The sequence below is a fragment of the Xenopus laevis genome, chromosome 9_10S (assembly GCF_017654675.1).
Source record: "Xenopus laevis strain J_2021 chromosome 9_10S, Xenopus_laevis_v10.1, whole genome shotgun sequence".
NCBI lineage: Eukaryota > Metazoa > Chordata > Amphibia > Anura > Pipidae > Xenopus > Xenopus laevis.
Window position 1 is genome coordinate 78628842 of NC_054388.1, and position 19108 is coordinate 78647949.

The 19108-nt window shown below is 39.0% G+C and overlaps 1 protein-coding gene across 2 annotated transcripts in view; it reads right to left on the reverse strand.

The window, feature by feature from the left end:
* bmpr2.S (bone morphogenetic protein receptor type II S homeolog) overlaps window positions 1–19108 on the reverse strand; it is an 86455-nt gene that overhangs the window by 18482 nt on the left and 48865 nt on the right. The window contains exon 1 of one of the 2 annotated variants that reach the window (XM_041577685.1): window positions 5741–6010. The gene's annotated coding sequence lies outside the window, so the exon portion shown is untranslated. 2 annotated transcript variants of the gene reach the window in all.

Sequence of the window (19108 nt, forward strand, 5' to 3'; positions counted from 1 at the left end):
TATGTAGGTATGCCAGCAAACGAAATAGAAAACAGATGTAAATACTAACAAATACATATGGAAAATCATGCAAGGGCTGATATTAAAGATCTTTCACAAGTAATAAATGATCATTGTATAAAATGTCAATTATTATTGTATTACCTGCTCTGCTGTTCTTAACTACATGAACCGTTGGAACGATGGTTCTCCACACAAAAATCAATGTTCCACAATGATTGCACACCTCTATGATTCTTCTTCACTGGTCTGTTAATCATCATGGAAATTGGAATTTTGGCTGGAGGAGAGCTGACTTTGATTCTCTACATTGTTTCTATAGTAAATATTTTCAGGATGCTCAGTGCAGAGACATGTAGGACACTGCTTTCGGCAGCAACTAGATTTACAATAATTTTAAAATCATTGACAATTGTTAATGTACAGGTATAGGATCTGTTATCCGGAAACTCATTATCAAAAAAGCTCCAAATTACGGAAAGGCTATCTTCCATAGACTCCATTATAATCAAATAATTCCATTTTTTTTTTAAATGATTTCCTTTCTCAATGTAATAATAAATCAATACTTTGTACTTGATTCCAATTAAGATATAATTAATCCTTATTAGAAGCAAAACCGACTCATTGAGTTTACTTTAATGTTTTTGGTAGATTTAAGGTATCTGGAAAACCCCAGGTCCTGAGCATACATTATGGGTGATAGGCTGAAAAAGATCGAATTTTTTTTTGGGGCTCCCCTCCTTCCCCCCTACATTTCCTGACTCATGGCAACTTACCTAGACAGTGGGCACATGTGTATGGCAAAATAAAATTTTTATTTGATGATTTGAAGGTTTTCTAGGCATTTGTAGTGCTGATACGTATTCCTCCATTGAAATTTGAATTTCGCGCCGTATGCAAATTAGCCTTCGCTAGCGTAACTTCGCTTCACTTAGCGAATCAACGCTAGCGCAACTTCGCAACCTTACGCTACCCCTGTGCGCAACGTAGGATTTTAGTGAATTTGCGGAGCGCTGGCGAAACTATGCCTGGCGAAGTGCGGCGAAGTTGCGCCTGGCGCAACTTTGAATCTTAGTGAATTTGCCCCTATGATTCTTTTACCTTTTCTTATAGGAGAAGAAAGTCTTCTAGCACTTGGGGGTGCCAAATGTTAGGCACCCCCAAGTGATTGTATTTACTTATCTGAAACCCCGGGCCGGTGCTCCTATCAGCAGAAAACTGCACCGGCCTGGGGTTATTCCAGCGAGCACCACAGAGCGATCCTCTTCCGGCTTCTTCTTTCTTCTAAAAACAAAACTAAAAACTTTTTAGTTAAAGTTCAGCTTTTCGTTCTGCTGTGCATGTGCATCCGCGCAAACAAAGAGGTATCCGGAAGAGGAAAACTCTGTGGTGCTCGCTGGAAGAACCCCGGGCCTGTGCAGTTTTCTGCTGATAGGAGCACCGGCCTGGGTTTCAGTTAAGTAAATACAATCACTTGGGGGTGCCTTACATTTGGCACCCCCAAGTGCAAGAAGACTTTCCTTCTCCTTTAAGTCCTGCCATTGCCTACCTGCCATTACCTTACCTGTCCTCCTTCTGTGTTGGCATATCACAATGCAACTGGGGGCAAAACCACCAGAACTGTCATGGAAATGTATATCTATATTACTCAGACAACTCCCTTAGTTTTCTAACAGAGAGGTACAATCATTCCAGTAAATAATTAAATGCAGCAAGAAACCATGCAGTTTAAAAGGAATCCTTTTTTAGTGGTAATAATTCCCTTTACAGTAGACAGGGTTCAGAATACCTGACTGATCTCCTCACTGGCCAATCAAAAGGACATTAGTCCAACTGGCCATATATAACTAACTAACTCCTCGGCCAACAAAGCAGATCACTCAAAGGTGCTAAGTTCCCAAGTCCCAAGAATCTCGAGACCAATTAGCTAAAATGCGGCAAATCACATAATTGGTTAGCCTAGTTTAACCCCACAGTTAACTTTGATGGCACTGGAAGTGAGAAGATCATGCTGCTCATTGTGCTACCTTCCCACGATCCCCACAGAGAGAGAAGTCACAGATGGCAGGGAATAGACAGTAGCTGGCTGATCTCATCAACTCAAATTCATTTATGAAAGACAAACATTATTGCTGTTGACCCCTAGGGACATGTAACCAAACTTGCAAGCAAAGAGGCTCAGAAATGTATTCAGACTTTCCTTAATTAATATAGCACCAACATATTATACAGTACAAGTTCAAGGGAACTTAATCATTCACATCCATCTCTCCCCCCAGTGCAGCTTACAAATTAATTTCCATATTGCAAGCACACACACATGTACAGTCAACATCAGAGAGCCTACTAGTATGTGTTTTAGCTAGAAGAAGCCAATGAAAATGCGTGGAAAATATGCTAATTGCTTATATTTTGCACTGGCAAGCATCAAACCCCAAGGATTCGAATGAAAAAAACTTTGACTTTCGAAGTATTTTTTTTGGGTACTTCGACCATCGAATAGGCTACTACACGCTTTGAACTGTCGTTGAAAATTGTTAAAAAATGACAATAGAGCATAATGAGCCAAATAGCTCCATAGCTTTGACGCGTTTCGTGGACAAACCACTTCCTCAAAAAGCTAAATTGTAACTACCTCTGGTAACATTTAAAACCACCAGAACCACACCCCTTGTAAAAACATTAACCCCATCATGGATAAACCACATGATGGACTGTCAGAACAAAAGGAAGTGTGCCACTATCGTGTATAATACATAAAATAATGCAATAATTATACAAATAATGCCATTGATCAATGTTACATGTTGATATCTTGAATTACATATATATGGCTTACAGAATATCAAACATATCAAAAAATATATATAACAATCTATTGAAATCTAAATAAATTCATAATATCTATAGTTAATTAAATAGTTAATTAAATAAACGGGACAAAACACTAAAGAAGAAAATCTAGAAAATCAGGGAAAGAATCCTCAAAAAGCGAAAAAATGTTTTCAAAATATTTTTCAAAAGGTCCAAAAAATTCAAAAAAATCAAAAAATTCAAAAAATCAAATATATTAATTAATCATAACGGACATACATTCATGAATAACGCCCATAATTTATATATAGATTAAATCAATAATAATTCATAGAAATATATAAAGTACAAACAATAATTCAATAGAAGCAAGTCAATTCCCAATCCTGATTAAGTCCTCCATTAGTATTTATTGTCTTTAATTCAAAAATCCAATAGGCCTCTAACCTTAACAAAGCCTTATCCTTGTCTCCTCCTCTGATATTAGTTTTGGGACTGTCAATAATCTGAAATGTAAAGTGTGATACCCCTTCATGACATTCTATGGCATGTTTAGAGATGGCAGATTTTCTATCACCTCTGACCTTTGACTTTGACTTCGATAGTCGAAGTACTGTCTCTTAAAAAAATACTTCGACTACATACTTCAGCAGTTTAAACCTACCGAGGTACAATGTTAGCCTATGGGGGCCTTCCCCAGCACTTTCCTAACCTTTTTTTGATCTAAGAATAATCCTTCGATCGATCGCTATAAATCATTCGAATCGTTCGATTCGAAGGATTTTATCGCTCGATCGAACGATTTTTACTTCGATCGATCGATCAAAGGATTTACGCTAAATCCTTCGAATTCGAAGGATTTAAATTTGAGGTTCGATTTCGAGGGTTTATTAACCCTCGATATTCGACACTTGATAAATGTGCCCCCAAGTGTCAGACCTGCAGGGGCAGCTTTAATAACCACTGTTCACGACCTATTGGTGATGAGTGATACTAGCTAGGCATTGTATACCACAAAAGTGTTCCACAAACATTGCTGTGTACACAATACCATTTTTATACAACTACCAACGTCACCGTGCTTCCTGGTATCTGCAGTTAAAAAAACAACTCTGCCAGTTTGTTAAAGGTGTATATATTGGGATCTATACAGTTGGGCCTGGCTCTTGGATTTTGCTGAATTGGAATCTTGCTAAAAATAGCTAAATCTGAAATCTGGGATTCAGTGCATCCTGTATATTTACTAATATGCAATTATTCTTCATGTCTAAGTGGTTTAAAGTTCACCTCAGTATGGTGCTAGAGAATGTATGCCATAAAGAATTGTATACCTCCCAACTGTCCCATTTTTAGAGGGACAGTCCCTCTTTTGACAGCTGCTTAACCCACAGTCCCTCACTTGTACTGGAGTTTTTCTCTGCATTAAACAGCCAAAAAAAGAAAAAAGTTTCTAACTGAATTGGCTTTTGGCAGAGAGCAGAGAACAGCCACAGCAGCAGATAAGATACTTTTGTAACAATTTTGAGATCAGCAAATAAGAAATTGTGACAATATAAGATGACAGGTCCCTTGGGAAAAGTTAGACAAACAGCTTAAAGGGCAATTCACCTTCATTAGCAAAACTGTAACAAATGAAAAACACCACAGAAATATATTCAAACTTTCATAACCTGCTAAATTTTGTAAAATGGACAAGGTAACTAGGGGGTGTGACCACAAAAAATGGGCGTTATACGTGGCCCAACTTTTTTGTCCCTCTTTTTATTTACAAAATGTTGGGAGGTATGGAATTGTATGTGAGAATGTCTAGTGCTGGAGTCGATGACATGGGGGAGGTCTGAGAGAGGTGGACAAAGGATTTAGTTAGGACCCTATTAGGACACGTGGATGGCAGTGCAGATCACAAATTTGTTAGGAGGCAAGGTTGAAGAGGTAATGGTTGGGATTAAGGGGGAGCAGGGAGGCAGGTTTGGAGTGGATTAGAGGCAGAATAAGTAAGGTTTACAAATTTAAAAGCAAATAGATTGCCAATAGATTTGTAATGCCAGCCCAGATCCTGGCTGCTAATTTACCACCTAGGCTGAACCTTGTGCTGTTGATAACTTGGTGCATAGTGGAAGCTTTACAGAGGCACATTTTAACCTGGCCAAAACCTGCAAATACGAAGCGATACACCACAACTTGTCTTTCTCGCATTTTAGTAAATTGACAATGTTGTAGCGATTTTTTATTTTTGGAGAAAATACTACAAATTTTACCTTTTGCCTTTTAGCGAATATGCAAATGAGTCTTTATGTTTGCTGGCATGTAATGAGTTAAAGGATGAGAGAACTATTCAGTGGTAAAATGTGTGCATTTTAGCTTTGGGGAAAAAATTGCTGCCACTTTAAAATACATTTAAAGGGATTAGAAGAGCTACCTTGCATGCTGTGGTGCTGAGATTCTAACCTGACGCTATCTGCAAGTGGCCGGGGTTTCCTCACATGTTCCAAAAATATAGTTAGGGGTACCTGAAGAAAATGCCCCCAGCATGTATAGTATGTTGTAAGAATGTGATAGGGGAATTAGCAGGAATGCAAAACATTGGTACTACAACTCCCATCATTCACAGCCAGAAACCAAAACAAGAGTGAAATGCCAAATTACAAACTGAGTCAGAAGAAAAGAAAGAGAGCCCTGGAGACAAGCGTAGCATAGGGGGAAGGGCGGCATGACCAGGCCAGCCTACTAAGCGGGGATTGGTTAGGCAGAATAGACTGGGCAAAGGAATGGGGGGGGAGTTATAGTGGGCATAGGTTTGGGCGCCAAAAGGAAAGTCAGTCAGCGGCCATTTTACAGGAGAAGTGACTGGTCCCCACCCACCCTCCCTAGTTAAAGAAAAGAAGGAAGGTTAAGGTTAAGAAATATTATAAGAAGTAATTACAAGTCACAGCTCGAAGGGCGGGTCCTTGTCAGTCCGCTAGGGCGATACTCATGGTATGGGATGGTATAAAAGGTATGGTTGACCCCTGAGGTGGGTAACCATGGTAACAACTGGAATATTTAACACAAGCTTGGAAGGGGATAAGTTATATACTTGGAAAAGTACAGCAGATTGGTGATAACTGGACTGTGTTCTGCAGGTCTGCTGAGCTAGGAATTGCGGCCAGCTGACAAGGCATTGAGGAACGGCAGACTGACAGGGAACCCAGGGTTTTTCATTTAAGGCTATATATGAATATATACTGTTATGTGATGTTATGATAATTGTTGTTATTCCATGTTGAAGCCATATAAGGGCTGATATGTTTAATTGACATGCATTTGTTATGTATACAACTGTTGGGAAGTGATTAAATAAAAGCTGTGGCCAATATCATTCCAAATAAGCAGATTGTCACGCGTGGTTAATTGGAGGAAAGAAGCAAAGTTAGGCCGTGCATGTGTCATGTTGCTTTTTACAAAAGGCCTTTAAGAAAAGCATTTCCTCTCAGACATTCTAACACATATTCATACACGAGGTGTGTTTTATACTTGTGGTTTTTTGACCCTATACAGGGATGTCCAAACTTTTTCAACAAGGGTCAGATTTGGTGAGTTGAAAATGTGTGTCGGCCGACCATTCAGCCTGACATTCTTTGAACCATTAACATTAAAAGCAAATGAACTATTTTATGAAACTTTTATTGCAAATGGCATACTTTTCATTTCTTCACGCAGAACACAAGTAAATCTAAACAAGTTTTTACCAAAATCACTCTGCCTTTCATATTTGAAGACCACATAGTCATAAAATGAAGAAAAAGTCTGTCTGGAAAAAAAAACTTTGCATTACATATTATTAACTACTAAATGCTCACTGTAAACTTCTAAATTCAAGACATGTTAACAGGAAAATAACACTATGGGGCCCATTTACTTAGCTCAAGTGAAGGAAAAGAATAAAAAAAACTTCGAATTTTTTTTTTGGCTACTTTGACCATCGAATGAGCTACTTCGACCTTCGACTACGACTTTGAATCGAACAATTCAAACTAAAAATCGTTCGACCATTCAATAGTCGAAGTACTGTCTCTTTAAAAAAAAAACTTCGACCCCCTAGTTCGCCACCTAAAACCTACTGAAGTCAATGTATATAATCATTCGATCGAACGAATTGCGGTAAATCCTTCGACTCGATTCGAAGACAAAGGATTTAACTTCGACAGCCGAATATCGAGGGTTAGTTAACCCTCGATATTCGACCATAATTAAATTTGCCCCTATCAGTTATCTTATTCAGAAGTAATAAACATTGAGGAACATATGAATCCGTGTATCCCTAATTACATGTGTATTCACTGAGATTTTAGAATTTATTCACCCCAGAATACTCAGGATCATTCACTAGAGATGGACACTTACACAGCGTTTAGGAAGTGGAGAAGTGGAGTCTGTTTCCATTTAAGCAAGGAATCGCGTAGCCGTAGCAGTAATATTTGGGCACGTTAGTGAAATGATCTGCCACTTGGTCTATACTGTTGCCTGTGTGCTGAAGTTGTTAGCAATAGACACGTACTGGCACGTAGTGAGGCGCCACTGAAGGTGTTAGCAATAGACACATACTCGTAGGTAGTGACGCTCCGCTCTCACATACTTCTTTAGGGCTGAAGGTGTCAATAGACGTAGTGACGTGCCAGTACAGTAAACTAAAGAAGTATGTGAGAGTGGCGCGTCACTATATGCCAGGACGTGTCTATTGGTAACACAGCACACAGGCAGCAGTATAGACGATCATTTCACTAATGTGCCCAAATATTACTGCTACGTGATTCCTTGTTTAAATGAGAATAAGTCAGAAAAGATTCCACCTCTCCACTTCCTAAATGCCGTTTACGCACTGTGCTGGTGGGGCACATTACTATTAATTTCATAACGGAGGCTGGGGTCTGGTTTAAATTTGAAAACGGGCTGCATTTGGCCCGCGGATCAGACTTTGGACATGCCTGTCCTATGATCAGACAGCCCATAGAGTTAGCAATCCAGTTTCTTTTCCACTTCTCAGGACTTAATATTTTAAGAACAATATGGGTGTCCAATTACAGTACAAGTAAAGGTGGCCATACACCAGGTCCAGACTGAGAATTAAAATAGGCCCTGGCATTTCAGGTACACAGAGGCCCAAAAAGCCCCCACCAGCCCATTAAATAGTAACGTTCTATGGCACCTTATAGCAGCCCCTCTGGCATTTGCCAGAACCCATAGATTGCCAGTCCGGGACTGCCATACACCATAACATCCGCTTGTTTGGCGACCTCAACAATGAGCAGATCTTTCCCTATATGCCCAACCACCGCAGGGCCATATCGGGTAGCCAAACGATCAGATTAAAACAAAGAGATTTTTGGCCTGATCAGGGAGACCCGTCGGAATCCCCCACACACGGGCAGATAAGCTGCCAAATCGGTCTAAAATCGGTCTAAAAACCTTTAGTTTTACTAAAGAATTTGTACAGTCCCTTTCTTTATATATTTTATGTAAAGTATATTATTTTAATCACAAAACAGCAAGTTTTTCTTTATCCATGGGCACTCAGAGAAGGGATATTCAGCATCAAAGATCCAATTTCAGTATAATGGCATGTATATTAACAAAAATAGCAAAAACATGTGCTCTATTTTTAATGTAACTGAAGGGGTCTGTTGGGACTGACCCATTTCTGTATTTACTGTTTAACAATTTAGTTGCATGCCTTGCTTCTGGCCATGAAGGCAGCGTTAGGGTTAAAACCAAGTGTATTATGACTAAAAAGAAACAAAAAACCCTTATTGCCAGTTCTGGTTGGTCTCCGGTACACTCTGTTTCCACAGTCTGTGGCTTTTGAGATAAATTCCTGAGCTAAAAAAAAAAAATCTTTTATCTGTCATCACTTCTATCAGAGGAGAGGAGACTTCATGCAGAAGAGATGAATGCTCTGCAGCAGACCATGAAGAAAAGAAAGGAATTGAACTTTTTGGCACATTCATATACAAATATTGTTTCAGTAGAGAAAACCAACAGGTCTTTCATAGCTCAGGATTCATGTTGAAATTATGAAGATTAGTTTCTAAAGTGACAGGATCACTGTGAGACTTTATAAAGCAATGACACTGAATTCCCCATTACATTGTTTCTGAGATTGGAAGAGTCTTTTTTCTTTTTCACGGAACCCACATTGGTTCCCAGAATTATCTTGGTAACACAGAGATTGGTTTAGAAGCAGATAGGTTACTCATTTTAATTACCGTTTCTTTTTGTAGAAAAAATAAGGGTGATTTGGAATAGCCGCAGGTAAAACATTTGTATTGTGTGAAATTGCAAATGAGGGCATTGTACCCCCATCATGGGGTCTTCATTCTTTTTTTTATAGTTTTTTTGAATTTATTTGCCTTCACCTTCTAACTCTTTTCAGCTTCAAATAAGGGTCACTGACCCCATCTATTAAACAAATGCTCTGTAAGGCTACTAATTTTGTATTAGTATTGTTATTGCCATAGAGGGACAAAAAAGTTGGCACTCATAGTGCAGCAATTTTTTTATGGCCACCCCCCCCCCCCAATTAGCATGTTCATTTTACAAAATTTGGCAGGTTATGAAAGTTTGAACACATTTCTGTGTATTTTTTCAGTTATTACAGTTTTGCTAAGGAAGGTGAATTGCCCTTTAAGCTGTGAATCTAACTTCTCCCAAGAGACCTGTTATCGTATATTGTTTTAATTATTTATTTAGCTTATTTCAAAATTGTTACAGAAGTATCTTATCTGCAGATGTGGCTGTTCTGGTCTCTCTGCCAAAAGCAAATTAAGTCAGTAACTTTGTTTCTTTTTCTGGCGGTTCAGTGCAGAGAAAATCGGGACTTTCCAGTACAAACGAGGGACTGCGGGTTGAGCTGTCAAAAGAGGGACTGTCCCTCTAAAAATGGGACAGTTGGGAGGTATGTATGTTTTGAGCATTATTGAGCACCTGAGGATATTAGCAGTGGCATCAGAGGGGCAGCCTACCCTATAAACCAGGGGTCCCCAACCTTTTTTACTCATGAGCCACATTTAAATGTAAAAAAGAGTTGGAGAGCAACACAAGCATGAAAAAGTCCATGGGGATGTCAAATAAGGGATGTAATTGGCTGTTTGGTAGCCCCTATATGGACTGGTAGCCTACAGGAGAATCTGTTTGGCAGTACATCTGGTTTGTATGCAACCAAAACTTGCCTCTAAGCCAGGAATTCAAAAATTAACACCTGCTTTGAGGCCACTGGGAGCAACATCCAAGGGATTGGTGAGCAACATGTTGCTTGCGAGCTACTGGTTGGGGACCACTGTATAAACCATGCACCATAGCAAAGTACTGCACTGACTCTAATGCAGCTTTATACTTCACTATACATTAATTCAGTAAAATATGCTTTCAGTCTCACAAAAACTCCTTTACTGCATTTACATTAAACTAATTATCCAGACTCGCACCAGATCAGTGTCAAATCAATGAGTACTATGATTAATGTTCTGCCTCAAGGGCAGTGGCACACGCTGCTACTGGGGGAGATTAGTCTCCCAGCGACTATATATATATATATATATACAGTATATATATATATATATATATATATATATGAAGTCCCACAGTGCCCGCACACAAACCAAAAAGTAAAGCCAGTGGTGCTCGATCCAAGATAAGATAAGATGTGATTTTTGACAAATAAATCAACACGAATTCACCAAAACTACAGTGAGTGCTGATCTTCTTTCCATATATATATATATATATATATATATATATATATATATATATATATATATATATATATATATATATATATATATATATATATATATATATACACACTATATATATATAAACATAAGACATTTCTTTCTGGACTTTTCTTCCTGATTAAATGATACTCCCAACACTGAGTGGTGCTTTGTTCCAACGTTTAGGACATTTTGTCCATGAGAGGTCACTGATTCATTTCAGTCTGTGATTGCGGTTACCTCTAGTCATATAAACAAACACAGACATGAATATTAAAGGAATCCCCCTGTGTAGAATAATCTGTCGGTGTGTTGTAAGTGCAATGGCACACAGGACATTTACTGCTCGCTGTAAATCTGCACGTCTCCCAGCAACAAAACACCCCTAGTTTTTTCCCACCAACAGGAACTACATCCACCTGTCAGTGCTTACACTGGGCATATTTCAGACTAAAAAATGCACAGTTGTTGTTGTGTGATTTTTGGCCAAGATTCGCACTGACAGGTGGATGCAGTTACTGTTAATGCTCATACAACACAGGGCAGATCAGGGCAAATGTGTGTTTTTTCTGCCAGCAGTAACACCATGCTTGGCATTAGCTTGTGCATAAAATGTCATGCAGAGCATCTAGGTGAGGGGGTTCAGGCAAAGTACACTTTCACAACCATACAGCTTACAGAGAGTAATGTTTTCTTACTAACACTGCACAAGGAATATCAGGTACTTGTAACAGGTACAACCCACAAACTCATACATAGAGGCTACTTTGGATTTGTGTTGTTTGGGTCTGATGAGAAACTCCTCACACTTAGGGGCAGATTTATTAAGGGTCGTATTGTAACTTCAAACTCACAAATTCGAGTTAGGAATAATCCAAACTCGAATTCGAGATTTATCATACCTGTACCCTGGGAACAACTCAAATTCGACTATTCGCCACCTAAAAACCTATTGAGTTCATGTAAAAGTCAATGGCAGAGGTCCAGTGACCCATTTAAAGATGTGAATAGCCTGCAAAAAAAACTTGATTTGAGTTTAGTGGAATTCGATTCTAGTTTTCGGGTCGTTTTAGTCGTTTGAGTTTTTTCTTAAATAACCTCCCATTCAAGTTCGAATTTATTATATTAAAAAAAATTCACAGAAGCTCAAAATTCTACCGTTCATAAATCTGCCCCTTAAAGTGCCTTAGTTTGTTAAGAGGGTTTATATGCCTTTCTTAAAGTGATACTGACACCAAAAAACTACTTATTAAAATATGGACATTAAAGTCATATTGATCGTGTTTTGCTGAGAGGTTTGTTTTTGAAAGTAATTGTTAGTTAAAGTTCCTAAATCTGACTGGACTATACCATCTCAACCTGTCAGTTAAAGTTTCTAATGCTAACGGACTCTTGCTGCATAAATATGGCAGCCCCCTCATAGATGAACACAGGGAGTCAGACAGGTAATGGAAAAGCATCAGGCTAATACTTTTTAGCAAAATTATAGTAGCATGCAAAGCCAATATTATGATAAATGCAAAAAGGTTTCATTTCTCTTTAATGTAAAAGCACAAAGGGCCATGGCAATGCAGCATTTAAAGCATCTAAATGAATGCTGTCATTACCGTAAAGATATAATAATAAAACAGGATTACATATTTTTAAATGTAAAATTTACCGAATACTCTTCCTTTTTATGACAGTTACAAGATCAGAAAGGAAAGATGCAATCCGAAACGTTATAGTGGCAAAAAAAAATAGCATGCTTGTTTCTCAAGCATAAAAGCTTTTTTTACACTGGGAACAGTGGTTAACCAAACATGCAGCACCCTCCAGTCATGCAGTGGTTGTATCCCTATTTATATATCTGGTTCAATAAAACTCTGTCTGTGAACATATAATTCTCTCTAGCTGCAAGACTTGCCTTTATTTAAATCGTCACCAGCACAGTAAGTGCTTGTGTTTTTCCAGATTCCTGGAACTGCTTTTTCAGCCCCAACCAGATGTTAAAATAAGCAATTGTTTTATGAGACTGCACCCCCTCCCCTTTGAAAAAAAAGGTATGGAATGAGCAGATAGTTAACAATTTACAAGTATAAACATTGTTATCCCTGTTTAGTGTAGTGCTCAGACTTTTATATGTTAAACCTTAGTTGCGCAAAGGGACAGAAACATATGACTTTTTAAGAGAAGGGGTTAACTGAATTTTATTTCTCCTCCTTCTGAAGTAGAAGCAGACAGAGTTAGGGAGGCAGCAGACAGCCTGCCTCCAGGCTGGGCCATATCCAGGCTCCAGCATTCATAAACATCTCAGGCTCCAATCAGCCAAGCAGAGATACCCCCCTCCAAACACTTAGGCTCTTTCCTCTTCATTCCAAAGTTTCATTTTTTCAACTGCCTGCTTTGTTACAGAAGCCCACCAGTCTATAACCTTTAACACAGGCACAACAACCTAAACCAACCTGTGGAAAAAATAGGCGTAAAGTGAATTACTCCACTGTGAATACTTATAATATGTAAAGTATTGTTTTATACTTTTACAAGTATACTACATTCACATAATTTTGTTTTATGGAAAAGCAATATTCACTAAGGTTTGAATGGTAAATTGGAATCTTTTTTTGGGCAAAACTTTTGACTTTGAAATCATCAACACGAATTTGAATATGAATGTGAGATTTATCACACCTCGACCCCTGAAACAGTTCTAATTGGATACTTCACTACCAAAAACCTGCCGAGTTCATGTAGAAGTCAATGGCAGAGAAGATGTTAATTGCCTTCCTGACATTCAAGTTTTTTTTCGGAGGAATACTCAATTCAAATTCGGTTTGAATTTTTGGGTCGTTCCTATTCAATCAAATGTTAGACGTTCGAGTTTTTATATAAATAATCTCCCATTCGAGTTGTGAGTTGTGGGTACATTCCAATTTATTTGAGTTTTAATGCAAAGTGAAGCCTTCTGAAATCAGAAGGTATTTACTTGTCTTATGCCATACACACAGTACTGCATAGCTACCAAAAATGAGAGTTTTAATCCTCCCATAAGTCACAAATCACTCCTTTATGTCCCTTTGGCCAACTATGCATCCAGAACCGTTGGTTTATAGCACAGAGATACAGCCTAAGGGTTCCGAGCCATATATCCAAACTTGCAGACAGCCTCTTGTTAGATCTCATCAGTGCAAGACATTGGTAAATGGCTTCTGATGGGGTAGGACTTAGGAGAGTAGCAAAATGGAAAACTGAACCTGGTTCTCCACCCATGATGCCTTATGGGAGAATTAAAACTCTCTTTTTGGTAGCTAGGCAGTGCTGTGTGTATGGCATGAGACACGTAAATACCTTGTGATTTCAGAAGGCTTCACTTTGCATGTAATTGCTTGTGAAGGGTTTTTTTGGCTCCTTCTCATCCAAACCAGGTTTAGTTTTCCATTAGAGTTTTAAAAAATTCACTTTTGATAAATAACCCCCTTAATGTGTTGCACATTTATGAATTCCCAAGAGCACACTGGACTTTAAAGAAATGTAAATCAAATTGATAAACTTTTGCACTGCTTTCTGATTCTCTCATGAAACTGTAACTATACACTATACATCCCATGCAGGACAATATAGCAATATGGACTTGAACTTGGAATTGGCAAACAGCACCCATGTGCACTGCCACATCAGTAAAACAAATTGCTCTTCCTCGAAAGACCAGTATAAATGTAAACATTTATGTGACTCTGCAAGCCAGTGAATGTAGCACGCTGGCCATTTTCTTTTTTTTCTCAGGGTTTTAAAAGCCTATTGCTCAGGCACAGTTTCATCGAAGCTTTGGCCCTATATAATATGGAAATTAAAATTATTATTAAAAAGCATTGCAAGGGTCTGAGGCATGAATTACTCTCTAATTTTCCCAGCATGCTGAAACAATATATATCAATATTTGTCACTGTAGGACTTTTGTGAATAACTGGGTTAGCAATGTGAAAGCATGTGCCATATTATGCAGACTGCAAGCCTCTGCACCTGTTGTGTTCATTGGCAAGTATAGCGCATTTCTGCTATGCAGCTAAAGGTTCATACTAATAATGTGCTGGGTGGGTTCAGGTTGAGATTTGGCCGACCATTTCGATTTAGGGTTGGGTGCAGGTCAGACTAGGGTGCACAGAAGTAGCATACAGAGCGAAAAAAGGCACCTGTGATTTGGGTGTGGGTTCTACAATGGCAACATTTTCTGGTTAAGGTTTTGTAGGTTAGGATTGGGTTTTGCTTAAAGTTTTGTGGGTTAGGATCAGGAGTGGGTTGAGTTTTTTCTGACCCACACAAACCGTAAAAATAAATATGGCTATAAATGCCATATTTTATATACTGAACCATCCTAAAGGTTCAACATCTATATAGTAGTAATGATCCAGACCTTCAAAGCTGTCATAGAAGTTACCCATCTTGGATTTCGTTAGGAGTATCTGCAGCATGCACATTGTGTTCTGGGCAGCTGTTGAGAAGCAAAGCTTAGGGGGTCTTCGCAAAACTTAAAGCAGAAAATTAGGTTTGCCCGTCATACAAGTTGATGCTACAGGGATGATTATTAAATTCTGATGCTAATTGTGCTGGTTTCTGAGGTATTCACCATGTGCCAATAATCTGAATTATTTACTAATCTGCTTTATATTGCGACATTCATATGATATATATTCATTATCTTGTGCGTTGATCCCTAAGCTCAGTAACTGACAGTAGTGCAAAGCATGTGCAGTGAATCAGCAGAAAATACTTTAATACTATGGGGCTGATTTAAGAACACATGTTTTAAACTGTGCCCGTGCAGGTTTGCTTTAATTTTCTAATTTGTATAAGAGTGTGCAAAGCTTATGCTCGTTGGTTGCTAGTGGCAACTGCACTTGTGCATTTCAACCTGTTTGTGTGTGACTCTGCTACGTAAAGTTGTACTCAGTCTTATACCTAACCCTTTTGTTTCCAGACTGCATATAAACAGTTATTTGAAGGGCCTTCCGCTAAAGAAAATGTTCTGCAGTTGTATGACGCATGTATAAAAAAAGCTGTAATTCTTTGGAGCCATGTCACTAATTTCCCTAAGCACTCATACACACACACTATGCATTTCCTGCCCATTACTAAAACTGTGAGAAGCGCTGGATTCTGGGAATGTGACTTTATTTAATACAGCTGGGGAGAAAAGCTCCATAACCCTTGTGTTTTTCATTATGCAGCCCAAATGTGAACATGAGGTAGTGATTTAACTGAACAGTCTTCGGAAATTCAACATACACAAAATAGGCCCTTGCAGGGAAGATATGTGAGACTCACGTACGTGCTTAAAGGGGTTGCTCACCTTCCATACAATTTTTTTCAGTTCTTTTCAGATTGTTCCCCATAAAGACTTTTTTCCAGCTACTTTCTATTAGTGATCATCATTTTTCTATTATTGAAGAGTAAGGGCTCTTACACATGAGCGTTCTGACCTGCGCTCCCCTGCATTCCGTTTCCGAGCGCAGGAATAGACGCAAGTCATTATTTGAAATGGGGCTGTACTTACTCAGGCGCGTGTAGGCGCCGAACGCAGGAAAAATGCAGCATGTTGCGTCTGAACCTGCGTTCGGCGCCTACACGCGCCTGAGTGAGTACAGCCCCATTTCAAATAATGACTTGCGTCTATTCCTGCGCTCCCCTGCGGCTGAACGCCAAAAAACGGAACGCAGGGGAGCGCAGGTCAGAACGCTCATGTGTAAGAGCCCTAAAGCAGCTCTGGGAGGGGGGGGGTCGCCGACTCTTTACCTGTTCTAAATTGATACATTTAGTTGATACACTTGTTATCTTTAGCCCTGCTGAGCAGATTCCCTGAGTTTCAGTAAAGGCAGCTGTTAGAATTGATACAATAGTTGCTAATATTCCACAGATGCTGCTGAGAAATGTCAATCAACTAATTGTATCAATTAAATGTAGCAAATTGTAAGAGTTAAGAATGATCCTGGATCACTGAGCTGCCAGACTGAAACACTAGAGATAGAAACATTAAACTGTACACTTAAATTTTGGTAAAACAGTAAAAAAGATAAAAAAGATGGAAAGCAACTGAAAAAAGTATTTGTTTAGGGCTAACAATCTGAAATCAACTCAACTGAAAAAAAGTGTTTGGAAGGTGAACAACCCCTTTAAAGCAGTGAGTATGCCTGAAAAACTATAATACAGTGAAACCTCGATTTTAAGTACCCTGATTTTAAGTTTCCCCGCATTTTACATTTTTTATTTGTGGTCCCACCAGTTTATAATGCATTTCAATTTGTGCATATCCCTGATTTTAAGTAATGTTTTCCCGGATTTTACATCAAAATGTTGTCCTGATGTACCCAAAAACTGCTTTTTTTCCTCTATGAATGTTATTATTTGTGAACTAAATAGGCTTAAAATACTAACCAGATGTATATTTTGCCATGGTTCTGCCTGTAAATGGTCAATTCCAATTAGTCTGCCCCTTAGGCTCTTACTCATGGGCGTTTTTACCTGCGCTCCCCTGCGTTACGTTTTTCGGCGTTCAGCCGCAGGGGAGCGCAGGAATAGACGCATTTCATTTTTTCAAATGGGGCCGTACTCTCACAGGCGCATGTAGGCGCCGAACGCAGGAAAAATGCAGCATGTTGCGTCTCAACCTGCGTTCGGCGCCTACATGCGCCTGTGTGAGTACAGCCCCATTTGAAAAAATGAAATGTGTCTATTCCTGCGCTCCCCTGCGGCGGAACGCCGAAAAAACGGAACGCAGGGGACTGCAGGTAAAAACGCTCATGAGTAAGAGCCCTTATACAGTCCTGCACCAATCACTTATTGCTTTAGGTTGTGTATGTGACTGACAGATAAGCCTTGCACATGCCCCCCATGGTGTAACATTAACGCTGCAATGTTTAACCCTTGTTATTAACACAATAAATATTGTATCTCAAAGTAAAACTAACTCCTGTGCTTATATCCTTTCAGTACTTGAAGAAAAAGTAACGTTACCACATTTCCCTGATTTTACATTTTCGTAGATTTTACATGATTTTTTCATGGGCCCCTGAAAAACGTAAAATGGGGGTTCTACTGTAAGGGTAATAAAAAAATGTAAAGGTTAAAAGCAAGAAATCAAATTAGATATATAGGAACAAACTGTGTAACTGAAAGCACAAATAATAATTATAACGCATAGTAGTGGAACCAGGCACGTTTCAGGGGCTGCTGCCGCCTGAGGCAGCAGCCCCAATGCCGCCCCTCCTCCTGCTCCGCTCTTCTAACTACCAGCGTCGGAGCGGGTGGAGGAGGGGCCGCATCGCTAGTGCAGTGAGCGCTATTGCGCTCGCTGCGCTAGAAGAGCCGAATTTCCGTTTTAAAAAACGGAAATTCGGCTCTTAAAGTTACCAGAGGCGGCTTTTTGCCGCCCCTGGTAACTGGCCGCTCCGTGCCGCCTGAGGCAAGATTCTCACCTTGCCTCATGGCCGGAGCGGCCCTGAGTGGAACACCTATTCAAATGGATTTATTTAAAATAAAAATGGGTGCATAAACACAATCTGAACTTCCCAAATATGCACTCAACAGGCTCAGTTCAGAAAACACTGATTTTAATAAACAAACAAGTAGAATTCCAGTGTTTCAGTCATAACATTGTGATCTTCCTCAGGGAAAAATTAAGATCACAATGTTGTGATCAAAACGTTGTATATAATTATATGTTTCCCTATATAAAGAGTTTTCTCTTACTGGTGGAGCAGTTGGGGAGGGAGGCCAATGCAGGCTTTACATCTCCTTTAAAGGTGGGTTTGAAATGGATGACAATTTAAATAAAACGTTTTATAAATATGTGGAAGGTTACATCCAAATAGTACAGAGTTTGCTACGCTGGAAGTTAATGGGTTAATTGTGAAATACAATGTGGATATTTGGCTTTGCTGAAGTAACACAGTTATCTTGTATACTCTGAGTGTGACGAGGGTATCAAGGTTATACCGCCCTTAATGGAATGCTGAACTGATTAATGATGTCCATTCTGAAAACAAATGGAAGAATTTTTTCACCATGATGTGTCTGGACACAAGATATATCAGCGGGAATTTAGCTCATTTGAGTATGCAAATTAGGGTTCGGATTCAGTTCCAAATTCTGTTCTGGTGAATAATGTATTGCAGAATCCCAAAACTGTGGATTTGATGCACTCCTAGTTTTTCTTTTTTTTATATGTAATGATTTATTGATTTTATACAGAAAACAAAAAACTAAATAAGCAAACAAAAGCAAATAACAAAAAACAGATGTCTATTACACAGGGAACTGCATAGGACATTTGAATTCTTAAGTATTTTTGGGATTAAATATCTAAGTTCATGTCAGGGAGCTTTGTCCACCTGCATCCCTAGTTTTTACATATTAAAAGTTGTGTCACGAACGGCTCCCTAAGTTCAAAACAAGTGCTAGGCTAAATCACCTGCCTTTAGCAACAGCCTTTGGCTTTGGGAGGAGCCCTCAGCAAGTGTTCTGGACAAGCGAAGGGGCACAATCATTACCAAGTATTTAGGAAGAAAGGC